The sequence below is a fragment of the Pollicipes pollicipes genome, unplaced genomic scaffold, assembly GCF_011947565.3.
Source record: "Pollicipes pollicipes isolate AB1234 unplaced genomic scaffold, Ppol_2.1 Scaffold_3216;HRSCAF=3773_pilon_pilon_pilon, whole genome shotgun sequence".
Classification (NCBI taxonomy): domain Eukaryota; kingdom Metazoa; phylum Arthropoda; class Thecostraca; order Pollicipedomorpha; family Pollicipedidae; genus Pollicipes; species Pollicipes pollicipes.
The window spans coordinates 6,076,053-6,090,888 of record NW_023596251.1 but is presented as its reverse complement, the minus strand read 5'-3'; the positions used below and the strand labels follow the sequence as shown (position 1 = coordinate 6,090,888).

Here is a 14,836-nt window from a genome sequence, read left to right as displayed (position 1 = left end):
AATGTTAACATGCGCCTGGGTGGCCGGTTGAATACTCTGCTCAGTGGGGGGGGGGGGGGTCAAGTTGACCCCGCTGAGGTCTCGGGAACAAAAGGGCTAGAGAGCCAAATTCACAGGGTGTGTTGGCCTGTACGTGAACTCACTTCAACGGTCAAAGTTTGAGTCTCCAAGGTCATGGTCGTCGGATTAAATAAGTTCAAACAGGGTCGAATTCCAAGTAAGTAACCAAAGTGTCCGCAGAACCTAGATATCTGTTCTACGCAAAAAGTCACATGTTCGTTCAAGGCCAGTGACCTTGCTTGACCTTTGAAGGTCATGATGACACAGAACACAGATGACATAGATAACATAGATGTTATAGATGATCATAGAAGACTGTTTTGAGTCTTGCATTGGAATAAGCGACAAAAATTAGGGTAGGCAGTATGTTCTCCAAAACGAAATGCTGACCTGAGTTATTTGGGGTCAGTGACCTATGCTGACGCATAAGAAGTCCATGGAAGATGTCTAACACGGCTCCTGTCATCGATAAATTCGAGATGAGCGCCAGGAAATACCCCCAGAGCAATAAAACAGGTCGATCTTGACCTTGTTCTAACCTTCATATCCGACCCCAGGTCAGTGGAATTTGCTCACTCAGTTGTTGTGTTGCCTAAGAAAGTATCTCAGAGATGTATGACTTCGTCTAACACTCTGTTGTTCCGTAACATTAATCGATTCCCTTGAAATTGACATCGCAGAATCCATAGCCTTACTTCGACACGATGTAGGCCAGTGACCTTACAAGTTACATCGAATTTTTGGTACCACACGATCTGCTATTCAATTGTCTACAGCTATGCAACATTTGTCGCGACTACGCCGCGTCGTTCGGAAACCGTTCCAGAACAACCCCGAAAGGGGGGGAGCAACATGACCCCCACCCGATCTTGTGCTGAAAGGGGCTCGATCTCCGCCGAGAAAAATTTACGTCATTATTAGAACGAGCTGCAAATTTAGGTTCCCATCTGCAGCCCTTCAGCTGCAAAACATCACGAACAAAGGAAAATATTGGCATTTTGGCGCTTTGTCCTCATCCGTAGAGCTATCAACCAAAACAGTACCTCGTTACCATAATGAAAGGGTGAGTACACTCACCCATCTCCTTCATGCTGGGATCCAAACCTGGCCCTACTATCACATCGCAAGCAGGAAACAGGCCCAATAATAATGAAAGGTAGCATATGATTCAGGAGGCTAACCGTGTCTTCCCAAATATCTCACTGAAAAAATGCTTTCCGAATGCCGAATCCCGCTGCGACGCACGGGATATTGACTCCTTCATCCACAAGATTGAACACGCAAAGCCTCCAGGCAAGCATTGCATTGCTGATGCGGACTGCAATGATGACAAAATTCAGCCCTCAAGCTAACAGATAGAATACAGACCTTACGGCTAACAGATAAAATACGGACCTTACGGCTAACAGATAAAGTACAGACCTTACCGTTAACAGATAAAGTGCAGACCTCACCGTTAACAGATAAAGTACAGACCTTACCGTTAACAGATAAAGTACAGACCCTACGGCCAACAGCTACAGACAACGGCAATAATGATGAAATACAGATCTTACGGCTCGCAGCTACAGACATCAGCAATATTGATAAAATACAAACCTTACGGCAGTTACAGACATCGGCAATAATGATGACACACAGACCTTACGGCTGACGGCTACAGACATCGGCAAGAATGATAAAACACAGACCTTACGGCAGTTACAGACATCGGCAATAATGATAAAATACAGACCTTACGGCTGACAGTCACAGACATCGGCAAGAATGATAAAACACAGACCTTACGGCAGTTACAGACATCGGCAATAATGATAAAATACAGACCTTGCGGCTGACAGTGACAGACATCGGCAAAAATGATAGAATACAGACCTTACGGTTGTCAGTTACAGACATTGGCTTGCACATGACCGCTGCAGTTGAAACAACTCTACCCCTCCCCTCCCCCTCCAAATTCCTGCTCAGAGCCACGTAAAGCCAACGCTTTTCTGAAAGCCCACATCCGGAACCGGCCCCCGCCGCGGCCATGTCGACAACAGATCTTCCCCCTTACAGAAGGCGGTGTAGTTTTCTATTAAGTTGTGTCAGGGTAGATCTCTCGTCTGTTATTCAGCTCCCAATTTGAGCACCAGCCCCCTCCCGAACTTTTAAGTAGAAAATGAACCAAAACCGGAGAGAAACGCGTTTGTTGGCGTATTTTGGAGACAAGATGCACCTCTTGTACTGCTCTGCCTCACCCCCAACTCATTCAGCGAAACTCCACCTCTGCGTCACAGTCACTGCTTCGCCTGTGACACTGCTTCTGAGTGTGGCAGGACCTTAGTGTAAATATATGTGGAAAAAGAGACGGAGGAAGCCAGGGTTCAGTGGTTGAAATGATGAAGGTCTCATGCATTCGCTCTTCGCAAACGCTTAACCCTACCGCGATGGATACACACGAAAACAGCTGTTTAAACGCAGCTTCTAACACTCCTGCCAGCAAGCACCGAAGCTGGTTCCCAAAGCACTAAAGCTCGTCAAACGACTGAAACGTAAAGGAGCTTATTTACTAAAGCGGTTTGGAATCCCAATTTTCGGAGGAGACGTTTCGACCACAGGCAGTGATGCCGCGTGGCACTGGTCTCGTGTCAAGGCAACGCTGGTCAAGGGCGGAGTGTTCCACTAAGACGGGTACCTCCAGTCCTACCCGACCTTTCAGAAAAGCGTGACCCAATTCGGGGAGGAGCGCGTTGTTGACGCATTTTGAAGGCAGCTTTGGCCATTCCCATCCCCCGCTCCCCCATCTTGTTTGCAAACTACACCCCTACAGCTGGATGCGTTGGTAAATCATATGTACACCCACACCCACACACCCCCACCCACGCCCACACCCATATACCCACACCCGCCCACACAGATACAAACCCACCCACACCCACACCATCACCCACACCCACACCCACCCACACACGCACACACACACACACACAAATGTATATAGCTATGTATTTGTATATACATTAAGTATAGCATACAACACAAAAGAAAAACATATGAGTGAGAGATGGGCCAAATAGGCGTGGCTGTCCGTGAAGCCAGCACCGGCCGGGTCCGAGTCCGGACCGTGGCCGACCGTGAAGCCAGCGCCGGCCGGGTCCAAGTCCGGACCGCCCGCTCGTGGCTCGGAATGCTAGCCGGCGCGCGCTCCTTTTCAGCCAAAAATGTGTCGGCGGCTGCGCGGCATGCGGAAAACACGGCTCAGGGGGGGGCGGGGGGGGGGGGGGGGGGGGAATTGAGGGCAGGGCTCCGGGACTGAAACAGTGGCGCTGGCTTACCTCAGCGGTCCACTGGCGCGGGCCCCGGCCCGTGCATGGAGCCGCACTCCCCGGCGAGCAGGGACTCCTGCACAGTCAAATGGCAATGACAGGCGGCGCTGCAAAGAACACTGACATGCGAGTCACTCAGATCGCTCTGTTGTACGAATTCCTTCCCACAGCGGCCTACTCCAGGATGACCAGCTGGTGATAAAAACCGCCTGCACGTACTGGTCCGAGGTAGTGGTGACATAAGAAGGATTGTCTCGTTCTATGTAGGTATGTATTTTTGTTGGCCCTGAGAAATATTCGGGTCCGTAAAGTTTTCTTTTGATTGCAAAGTTCATGCACGTCAGTTTGGTGCATTGTTTGAGGTATCCAGTCACTTGTAACATACCAGCAGGCAAATATTTATTCGAAAGGAAGTGGGCCTGTGTAGAACATTGGATACACAACGCCAGCCCGCAGGTACCTGAACATGCCATCATTAACAGTTAAAAATTAACAGCACAAAACTAACAAGCAGGCTGATGAGTTTTCTTAGCTGATCATTGCGGAAAAATGAGAACCGAGGCTTCGTTTACCCTATAAACACCAGTTGCCAGCCCTTATGAGTGAGACTCTAACTCAGTGTGAGTCAGCCGTTAGGTCGACTTTATCCTCACGATCTGAACGCTGTGTGAAATCTCCGCTAATTATTGCTTTAGTACGTACAAACAGGTGATCCCAATGAATTGGCAGACACACACACATATTGTTCCTTTAGTATAATGCTGATAATGCAGTGCGATGCAGATCGCACCGCTTCAGTGCGACGCAATGGCAGCGTTCAGGCTGGGCGCCCTGGTGGCGGCGCGCTGCCTGTTCACAAGACCAGCGTTGGTGTCCGGGCAGGCGTCTTTTTATATTTACCTCTTTCAAATCTGCGGTGATTTCTTCAGGGCTATTGTTTTATCACACGATCATTACATCCATCAATTCCCTGGCGTTTTGTCTTCATGTTTTATTGAGGTAAACGTAGGTGTCGGTGGAGGCTGTATTACTGAACCACGAAAGCCACAGCTGATCACTGAAGCCGCCTCCATTACTGTTGTTTGCTGTTCGATTATCAACGCTCGAGCCATATTTGTTTATCAGAGCCGTGTTTACGACCAGCTGCAGCAATATACGGACGGATTAATGTGTGCAAAGCAGCGCACGCCGGCGTGGTGTTTGGCACGAGCCGCTGAGGACCAATGCACCGTCTCTCACTCCCCCCGCCCCTCCCCCCGGACGTTGGACGACAGGCAGGTCAGATCAAGTCAGGTCGGATTAGGTCACCGCACTTCAGTACAGGTTAGGCTGGCTCAGGCCAGTTTTTTTGCCACTCACTTGCCACTTTTTTGGACTTATTTGTCACTCACTTCTATTCAGATGTGTGGTCGGTCATTCGGCACTTACACCGAAGATGGTGTTATTTCTATCGTTTGTCCATCTCTTGCACCTACGCGCATTCATATTTTTTGGTTTTAAGCGGTACCGAACACAATCAGCTTAAAGGCTGCACCCACAGACTAGGCCGTGTAACCCCTGCGGCAGCAGAGACTCCCCTGTCTACTCTTGCAGAAAAAGTAAAGTTCCACTATCCTTCAGATTCGATCCCAGCACCGTGGGATCACGGAGCGCGGCCACATTATAGAATCCCCACTACCCGCCAGCTCCAACGCACCCGACGAGACGCGTGCTCCTTGGAGGTTGTGCTCTGCTCGTGGGTGGAACAAGTGTACGGTTGGAGGGTTCGAGTCACAGTTCATGCGTCTGACCTGTGTCATCGCCTGCCGGTGTTGGCCCAGTCGGCTGGAGCCCCTTTCCTCGGACTCACCCATTGGTGGGGGGTAGGTTCGGGTCACAGTTCATGCGCCTGACCTGTGTCATCGCCTGCCGGTAATGGCCCGGTCGGCTGGAACCCTCCCCCCCCCCCCCATCTCCTTCGGACACACCCATTGGTGGCGGTAGGTTCGAGTCGCATTAAGCTCTCGCTGTTTGCTTATGACTGCAATGACTTGCGACCAATGGCAGCGTCCGACCCTAAGGTCGCCCCACGCTGGTCGCGATGCGTTGCGATGCGTTGCGATGCGTTGCGATGCGTTGCGATGCGTTGCGATGCGTTGCGATGCGGTGCGGTGCGATGCGTTGCGATGCGGTGCGATGCGCTGCGAGGCGGTGTTATGCTTTGCGAAGCGGTGCGATGCGTTGCGATGCGGTGCGATGCGTTGCGAAGCGGTGCGATGCGTTGTGAGACAGTGCGATGCGTTGCGGTGCGTTGCGAGGCAGTGCGATGCGTTGCGAGGCGGTGCGAGGCGGAACTGAGCTGAAAAGTACCGTTAACCTCGAACCAATGAGATTCCTTAACGTGTCTCACTCTGCAGCCTACGTGCAATATGGGAGGGCCGCTTCTTAGCAGACGAAAGCTTGAATTTCAGTAAACTCTTCCGCTGTTTGGAGGCATTGCTGTGGAGCACACCACTGTGTACCAGCTCGATGAGATAAAGTATATCGCTGCTGGTTTATTACATTAAGGTGCTCGTGATGTTGGTTACTTTACTTAATGTCAGTTCCGTTCCGTCTCGCATCGCACCGCATCGGTGCGCAGTGAAAATAGCCAGCGCGGAGCGGCCCGAAAGGTCAGGTGACGTCACAGGGTGACACGAACACTGCCGACCAGAGCGGCACGCCTAACTTCCGCCTTGAAATTCTGCCATTGAACTGGAACTTCAGGGCCGGGTGCCGAAATCAGACTGTACACAACAAGCGCTGGTTAACATGGACGCTGGTCCCAGAAATTCATCCGATTAAGAAAGTTTTTAGATTAAATCTAAGATAAATGGGGCTTTCAGTGCTGGCGTGGACCTTATTGATGCAAGACTTCAATGTGCCTACCACAATCACTTGGACAAGTTCATCCTTCGGCGGTCCTGTTGGCCTAAGCCGCTGCACCAGGTGATCTTCGCTCCCTCGAATCCATTTGTGTTGGGGTGCGGGCTCATCCCTCCTGAGGCAGGGGTGTGGACTCATGCAGGGGTGCGGGCTCATCCCTCCCCGAGCACTCTCAGAGTCTAACTGAATGCCTGCCTAAGTCCACCTCGAAGTTCACTAGGCTTCCCCGGAGCTGACCGTGAGCGGCGCGGCAACGTGACCCACGATTCAAGGTCAAAGTCAAGGTCAGAGTGCGCCGCGCTCACCACTTCCGGCGCGATCGCGGCGCTGCTGGAGGCAATGTGGCGCACCCCCAGCGGAGCGCCACTAAATCATGGCGAGTCGGGCGCACCGCCGCGCGCGGGCGCAGCAGTCGACGCAACGGCGGACCCAGACGCGGATCTAGGGGTGGGCCCAGAGCGGGGTCCAGAGGTAGACTCAAAGCGGGATCCAGGAAGTCCCAAGTGCGGACTCAGGGGCGGATCCAGGGGCGGACCCAAGGGCGGACCCGGGGGCAGACGCAGAGGCGGACCCAGGGGCGGATTCAGGGGGACCCAGGGGCGGACCCAACGCGAGATCCAGGGGGACCCAAGGGCGGATCCGGGTGGATCCAAAGGCACCCAGGGGCAAACCCAAGAGCGAAACCAAGGGCGGTACCATATGCGGATCCAGAGGGGCCCAGGTGCGGACCCAGAGAAGCGACTGGTGGCGGAGTGAGGAGTCGGACATAGTGGCGGAGTTGGGGGCACCACGGTGATTAAACTTTCTTGTAGTATTCTGAGAGAGGCTTACATTTGTCATCTGGTGATCGGTGCGATGCATACTTCAACGATAATTTTCAGCAGCTAGGTCTAAGGGATGGACCCAGGTACACTCAATCTTTGCACTTTATCGCTTATACCGTCGCATTCACTCTTATATGCAAGAAAACTGCCCTCCGTGCTTGGTTTGAAGCACTGGCTCCGCCTGTTATTGGAGCACTTCTCTGTTGGCGACCCGCTGAATAAATAAATACGTAAAGCAATAAACTCTGTGGCGGCGGAGCAAGCGAGGCTGACTGAGTTATAAACTCTGTGGCGGTAGTGCGGAGCCAGGGTTTAACTGAGTTATAAACTCTGGCGGCGGAGCGAGCGAGGCTGACTGAGCTATAAACTCTGTGGCGCTGGTGCGAAGCCAGGGACTGACAGAGTTATAAACTCTGTGGCGCTGGTGCGAAGCCAGGGGCTGACAGAGTTATAAACTCTGTGGCGGTGGTGCGAGGCCAGAGGCTGACTGAGTGCCGTCGAAATCACTAAAGTGGGCTGAGCCGTTGTCAAAAAACGCAAACAGCTAATAGGGAAAATAAGTAAGAGTTTAAACCGCAAAATGTTTTACCGGACAGCGATTTTGCCTTGCGTTTAAATGTTGCTCTGTCACATCTGCATTAGACATCCGTTGTTCCATCTCATAGTCATCGTGCTTGACGACTCGATTTTCGTCATACAAAAAAAAAACAAGTAAAAAATGCGTACGGAAGCATGCAAATGAGTTTTTCGCAGTGCAATGGTCATTTTGTGGTATCTACAATAGGTTGATTTGGAAAAATGTGCCAACCTTGCGTTCGTCTGTGTTTTGTTTGCCTGCCGTTACCAGCCCCAACTTTGCCCCTAGCCTTTAGCGCTCCAGGTTTACTTATATTCGTCTTAGCGCCGAGCGTCTTCAATGGAAATACCTCTGTGTGGCTGGGCTAGAGTGACGTAGTCATTCTCCAGCGGCGGAGGTCCACAGACGTGACGGCTCGTGACAGGGCGCCGAGATGCCACTGCTAAAAAAGCTAACGGTTCTGGCGCCGGGGGAGATAAAATCGCCTAAATCCTGCGGCACCGTCGTCGGGCCACAGCCGTTTACGAGCGCCTGGGCTCGGAGTCACGACCGACGACTCGGAGTCACGACCGACGACTCGGAGCTGGCCAGATCGCGGGTGGCGCGACGCCGGCAGGGCGTTCCCAGGACGGCCGCCGAGACGGTCGGCGGGGATCGGGGGACACTCTGGCCCTGGCCACACTGTCTGACAGGCCACACTGCCACACTGTCTGACAGGCCACACTGCCACACCGCCACACTGCCACACTGTCTGACAGGCCACACTGCCACACTGCCACACTGTCTGACAGGCCACACTGCCACACTGCCACACTGCCTGACAGGCCACACTGCCACACCGCCACACTGCCAAACTGCCTTACAGGCCACACTGCCACACTGCCACACTGCTTGGCAAGCCACACTGCCACACTGCCACACTGCCTGTTAGGCGTCAGGAGTGGTGACTTCGCAGCATCGGAAAACTGCGCTCTCCAGCTGTAAACCACAGAAACCACAGAAAGCTGTAGGCCACACAGTAGGCCCCATCAACACAACAGTGGACGTCACTACATCAGCTTTTGGCGACTCCTATGAACACCAGGCATTGGTTAGTCACTTCAAACAGACGCAAGCTGATGGCGTATCGGAGGCTTGCCCTTTGTGAAGCGGGGAGCGAATTCTGTCATCGATAAACATGGACATTTCGCGGCCCGCTGGGGGAGAAGAATTAAACTCAAATACGGTCGCCGATGTTGCACGGCCTGCTGCGGTGACAGAGCCGGCTACGATGTGAACAACAGCTATAAAACTATGCTGGCTTACGACACCGGCCCTCTGGCACCAGTGCCCCGGATGGTCCGTGTTTAAACCATAGCATTGCAGCCTACGTTGCATCACACCACATCTGACAGAAGTATTTGCATACCTAGTAGCGTAAATTTGTAGGAGGCACCGCTGCATCCTTCACGCCTCACATTAACTTATCTTCAGCGACCCAACCTCTTTAAGCACTAATCTTAATGTTACGGCTTACGGTGCTAAGACATCAAGCACATTGATGCGCCCATAAGTAACCCAGCCAGTCTAGCACGTGCCAACAGAGCTGCAGCGGACCGGTGGGCGAGCAGGTGTTGTATGCCCGCTCGTCTCAGCCTGTGCCCGCCCGTCTCAGCCTGTGCCCATCCGTCTCAGCCTGTGCCCGCCCATCTCAGCCTGTGCCCACCCGTCTCAGCCTGTGCCCACTTGTCGTCTTGTGCTTGCTCGCCTCAGTCGCAGCCACCGTTCGTATGGCCCGAGGGCGACGTCCAAGCTGACGGGCGTGTACAACGATCTATGCATAAAACGCCCGCTTCAAACTAAAGCGACTTCACGTCCTCGGCCGCAGAGCCATTTTGTCCGTTTTCGAAGCCAGGCTGTCTGGGCGCCGCGCAGATAAACAAATGATGTAATTATTTATGCTCGCAGCGAAGGTCACGCCGGAATGAATCATCCGCGCCACGCAGTCCGAGGGTGGGAGCACTGGCCTCGAGGTCAGGTCGGTCTGGCGTCCGCCGCGGCGCCACCTGCGCGCCCCGTACGGCTAGGTCACAACCTCAGCGTGCCCCTGGCGCCGCCGTGAGCCCGTGGCCCCTGCAGGGGCGTCCTCAGCCGACGACGCCCGCGCGGGAGAGGACCCGGAAGCAGCGGCGGCGTCAGGGCGGCCGGCGGCCGGTGCCGCCAGCCTCACGGCGCGTGGGAGCCGCTTCCGGCGCCCGGCGCGCTGGCCGGCCCCCGCCGGTCGGGAGCCGGGCTTCCCGCGGCGGCGGCTCCCGCGGGAGGTGAGAAATAGCGCTCGGGCTCCCGCGGGAGGTGGCGGGGTAGCGCCGCGCGCGGCTCCGGGGGCGCAGCGTGGTAGGCGGACCACCGGATGGGTGGGGGTTCCGGCAGAGCGTCCGTTGCCAAGCGGCGCTGCGCCTACACCGGCGACCGCGGACGGAGGGCGAGCTGCCGATGGCAACAGCGCTGAGACAGGTCCGGCCGGTTGTGGCTACTTTGCGACGCTTGTCAATGGGATGGGCGCTAACGGCGCGACCTCTCGCGCCGGTTCAGGCCGGCAATTGCAGCAAAGCAAGTTTTGAGCGATAGCGAGAGCAGGTTTTTCGGCAATTTTCGAGCCCACACTCGTCCGGGTCCAAGCGGCGGGTGCTACCGTGAGATTCACCGTCCATCGAAATGGACAGAGATATTGAACGGATCGATTGCCGACTGAAGCTATGGTAGCCGAGAGCTGCTATTACCGACTGGCTCGCCCGGTGTGACTCGGGCCCGACGTCTTTCTCGCACGCCCAGAACTTGCATGCCCAGATGATGGTTTCTATCAACTCAGAGCCTAGAAGAGGGAAGCCTTCAGAGAAGGAAGACGCCTGCAAAGCCCACGACACATGAGGATGAGGATTTGGTGAAAATCACGAACGATAGTCGCTTGGGAGGATTTCAGGAACAAAGAGGTAGATGAAGAAATGTCACGCACGGAATGGTAAATGAAGGGAGAGAAGGACACGTGTAATGATGACACACACAATGGGAGCGATCATGAGCAGAGAGGGGGCTGGAGAATCGCAAACCCGGAGATCACGTCTGATACGGTTTCTAAGCAACAGCCGCAGCGTCAGCATAGCAGAAAGATCTGGACTGTGTACCCTTAGAGCGGCACTCAGATACAGGGTGTGGCCTCAACGATTGGCTTGTTGAGTGGGGAATGGAAAAGAAAGGAGAAGCTTTCGAGTAGGTACTCGGGCTACTGATAACAACATGCCATGCGATGCAGTCGTTTTCCGGGAGCCTTGCGATGCACGTGGCACACAGATGTTTGCTTTGGCATCCTCTTGTTGTTCGCTCCCGAATGCTGCTGCCTGCTACTCTTGCACTGTAAGGCTTGCTGCTCGCAACTAGCAGTTAGGTGCTTAAGTTTGTCTGATGACGTGATCACCACTTCGGCGGGCGCTGAAGTACGCGCAGTGACGCCGTGAGCAGCACATTTACCGTCGAGACAGTCAATCCGGCTACCGCTGGTAGTCGCAGGTCGTCATCGTTCTTTACAATCGGCAAAAGAAACACGCGGCCCATTCGGCGGGTGGCGTTAGGCTGACCCGCGTGTTCGTTACGGCGCTCAGCATGACTGGGGGAGGGGGTCGGAAGCAACATCGGTGTGTCGACCTGAAGCTGGAGCCCGCCGTCCTCCATTCGGGAGCCGCCGTCCTCCAGCCGGGAGCCGCTCTCTCCAGCCAGGAGCCGCTCTCTCCAGCCAGGAGCCGCTCTCTCCAGCCAGGAGCCGCTCTCTCCAGCCAGGAGCCGCTCTCTCCAGCCAGGAGCCGCTCTCTCCAGCCAGGAGCCGCTCTCTCCAGCCAGGAGCCGCTCTCTCCAGCCGGGAGCCGCTCTCTCCAGCCAGGAGCCGCTCTCTCCAGCCAGGAGCCGCTCTCCCCAGCCAGGAACCGCTCTCTCCAGCCAGGAGCCGCTCTCTCCAGCCGGGAGCCGCTCTCTCCAGCCCGGAGCCGCTCTCTCCGGCCGGGAGCCGCTCTCTCCAGCCAGGAGCCGGCGTCCTCCAGCCGGGAGCCGCTCTCTCCAGCCAGGAGCCGCTCTCTCCAGCTGGGAGCCGCTCTCTCCAGCCAGAAGCCGCTCTCTCCAGTCGGGAGCCGCCGTCCTCCAGCCGGGAGCCGCTCTCTCCAGCCAGGAGCCGCTCTCTCCAGCCGAGAGCCGCCGTCCTCCAGCCGGGAGCCGCCGCTGTGGCGGCGGATGGCGGGCCGGCCTGCTGGCGCGGCGCAGGCCTCGCTCGGGGCCGCCCACGCGGCCCGGCGCCGCCGAGCGCTTTATGAATGGAGCAGCCAGCGTCGCCCGCTAATTTATGTTGGAAGTAACCTTCACCGGCGGAGAGCGGAGGGAGGTGCGGCCAGCCGACGGCGCCCCGGGAAGGCGCCGGGTACGCCCCGCCGGCCGCATTACCCCAGGCTTGGGACAGTGACGTGATGTGCAGTGAAGGGACCCTATTGTGAGGATTTGCTGGAAAATACGATCAAGCCGAAGTCAGGATATGGGGCTTGTGAGCGGGCTCAGGATGCAGATGAGGTGGTGATGCGACTGGCTTGTGAACTGCGGCTGGGGCTGGGGGAGGGGCTGGGCCTGGGGCTGGGGATGGCCTAGGCCTGGGCCGGGCTGTGCCTGATGCCGGCTGGGCTGGGACTGGCACTGGCATTGGGACCACGCCGGAGCTTGGAGCTGGGGCTGGGGCTGGGGCCGAGGTGGGGCCCGGTGTCGGGTCTGGTCCCGGCCTGGGGCCGGGCTGAGCCTGGTGCTGGACTGGGGCCCAGACTGGGATTGGCGCTGGGGCTGGGGCTTTGGCTGGGACGTGGGCTAGGGCTGGGGTCGTCGCGCCGGGAAGACCGGCAGCTGGCGGCTCGGGCGGTGGACCACGTGCGGCCGGCTGGAGGAGGCACCGGTGTGAAAGTTGGGTGTGGTATGATGGAGGGGGGTGGGTGCGGGTGGACAGTGACACAGGAGGGCGGGCTGGGGTTGGCTGGGGCGGAATTGCGGAAAGGGAGGACTGAGCCCTGGGTGATTAGGAAAGAGGCGTGTAACATCGAGACCCGCTGAAGTTCGGTGGAGGGAATTTTTCGATGTCACGCAGACGCTGCCGTAAGGGAGCTTACTCACGCTTGGCAGCCCATCAAACACAGGGGATCACTGGGGATCTCGGATGGAGGTGACAAGTGCGGGGAAAGTGAGTTCAAGTGGTGGTGCTGAAGGGCAGGGACTGGAGCGGGGATCCCCTTTTCCTGGGGGTGCGGCTGGTCACGTACGTCAACAGACTTAAGGGCAGGGACTAGAGCGGGGATCCCCTTTTCCTAGGGGTGTGGCTGGTCACGTACGTCAACAGACTTAAGGACAGGGACTGGAGCGGGGATCCCCTTTTCCTGCTGGTGCGGCTGGTCACGTACGTCAACAGGCTTGGCGCCTGCGATGCTATCCAGTTAATCCCGGTTATATAAACGTCGGCAACATGGATCAAATCAGGATAATTGGACTAAATGCACTCATGACCGAAAGTGAGTTATGGGTGCTTATCACCAGAACACGACAGCCGTGGAACGAAATATTATGGTGACGTCATATCAAGCAAGAATAACAGCGCTGACATGATCTGTACCACCGAATGCGAACTTGCACAAAGATGGTGACGAAGGGATTTGCGGCAAAAGCGCCGCTTTTTACGACGCTCACAGCTTAACCCTTTCAGAACCTTTCACGCTAAAGAAACGGACGAAATAAATCGCTCCGCGCTGCACGACGGTACGAATGAGGACAAAATGACCAGACCTGCCCGACATAAAACGCAGAGCTCCGAGTGGGGCCTAATCTGGCGTAGTAGCGTCCCAGTCACGCTCTGGTGACGGCCCGCTCGTCAGAGCCGTGTACGAGACAAAGGCCCAGGATCGCGCCAGCCCACGGCCCTGTCTCCCGTCTCCAGGAGGTCCGGGTTCTACAGCATGCCTTGCTGGTCTTCTGACGACTGGTGAGCGCCGGACCGTTCACGATAGGCGAGAACGACACGGCGCACGGAACAGAAAACATCTCGTGCGTAGTTTCATCCAGAATGGCAGTTCATGCAAGGTCATGCTAGGTCACTGTGCAAGTCCGTGATGCATGTTTTTAGGCACGGATATCATCAGTGACGCATCTGATCTGATCATATTCGGAACATTCACAGTGGTTGACAGGTGGGACTATCTTGCAGCTCTAATCTGGATCCTCCTGCGGGTCTGATCGCTTTCCATTACCCGCCATGCGCAACTGAGTCCTTTATGCCTGCTTTTTTCGTAGAAGGACCCTTGCGATAGGTTTCAAAATTGAAAAAAAATGGTATTGTGGCGCCTTTTCCTCCTTGAACCACTTTTATGTACGAGGAACTGATTTAAATATTGTGGATACGCCAGGGGCCGCAGTAGTATGGGACCGCAGTAGTATGGGACCGCAGTAGTATGGGGCCACAATAGCATGGGACCGCAGTAGTATGGGAACGCAGTAGTATGGGGCGGCAGTAGTATGGGGCGGCAGTAGTATGGGCGGCAGTAGTATGGGGCCGTAGTAGTATGGTGCGGCAGTAGTATGGGGGCGGCAGTAGTATGGGCGGCAGTAGTATGGGGCCGCCCGTCTGTCATTTGCCAAGGGCACAACATTGCTTTTAGCCCTTTGAAAACTTAAAGCTCCTTATCATCCTCAAGCCGGCAAAAGGCCCCAGATGCTCGAAAAAGACCACTGAAGCAACTTAAAGAGAGAGCCTTGAGGTACGCAGGAGACCATATTCGTCCGTTGGTTTCCCTAGATGACCAGCATCATGTCCTACAGGAGGTCCCCATTGGTTTAAGGGAGGTCACATCAGATGCATCGAAGGTTCCATGAAAAGTATCACCAGCCCAAGTGGAGCTCTTAATTCGAGCGCTCTGAGGTCCCTGTCAGGCTAAGAGGATGTTTCATTCCATTACACACACACACACACACACACACACACACACAACACACGCACACAAAGTATATATATATATATATATATATATATATTATATATATATATATATATATATATATATATATATATATATACCTCCATAATGATATATATATATATAGGACGCCAACCCTCATACATC

The 14,836-nt window shown here is 55.2% G+C and overlaps 1 protein-coding gene across 1 annotated transcript in view; it reads right to left on the bottom strand.

Moving 5' to 3' along the window:
* LOC119091050 (noggin-2) overlaps positions 1-14,836 on the bottom strand; it is a 77,569-nt gene that overhangs the window by 27,006 nt on the left and 35,727 nt on the right. The window lies entirely within an intron of this gene.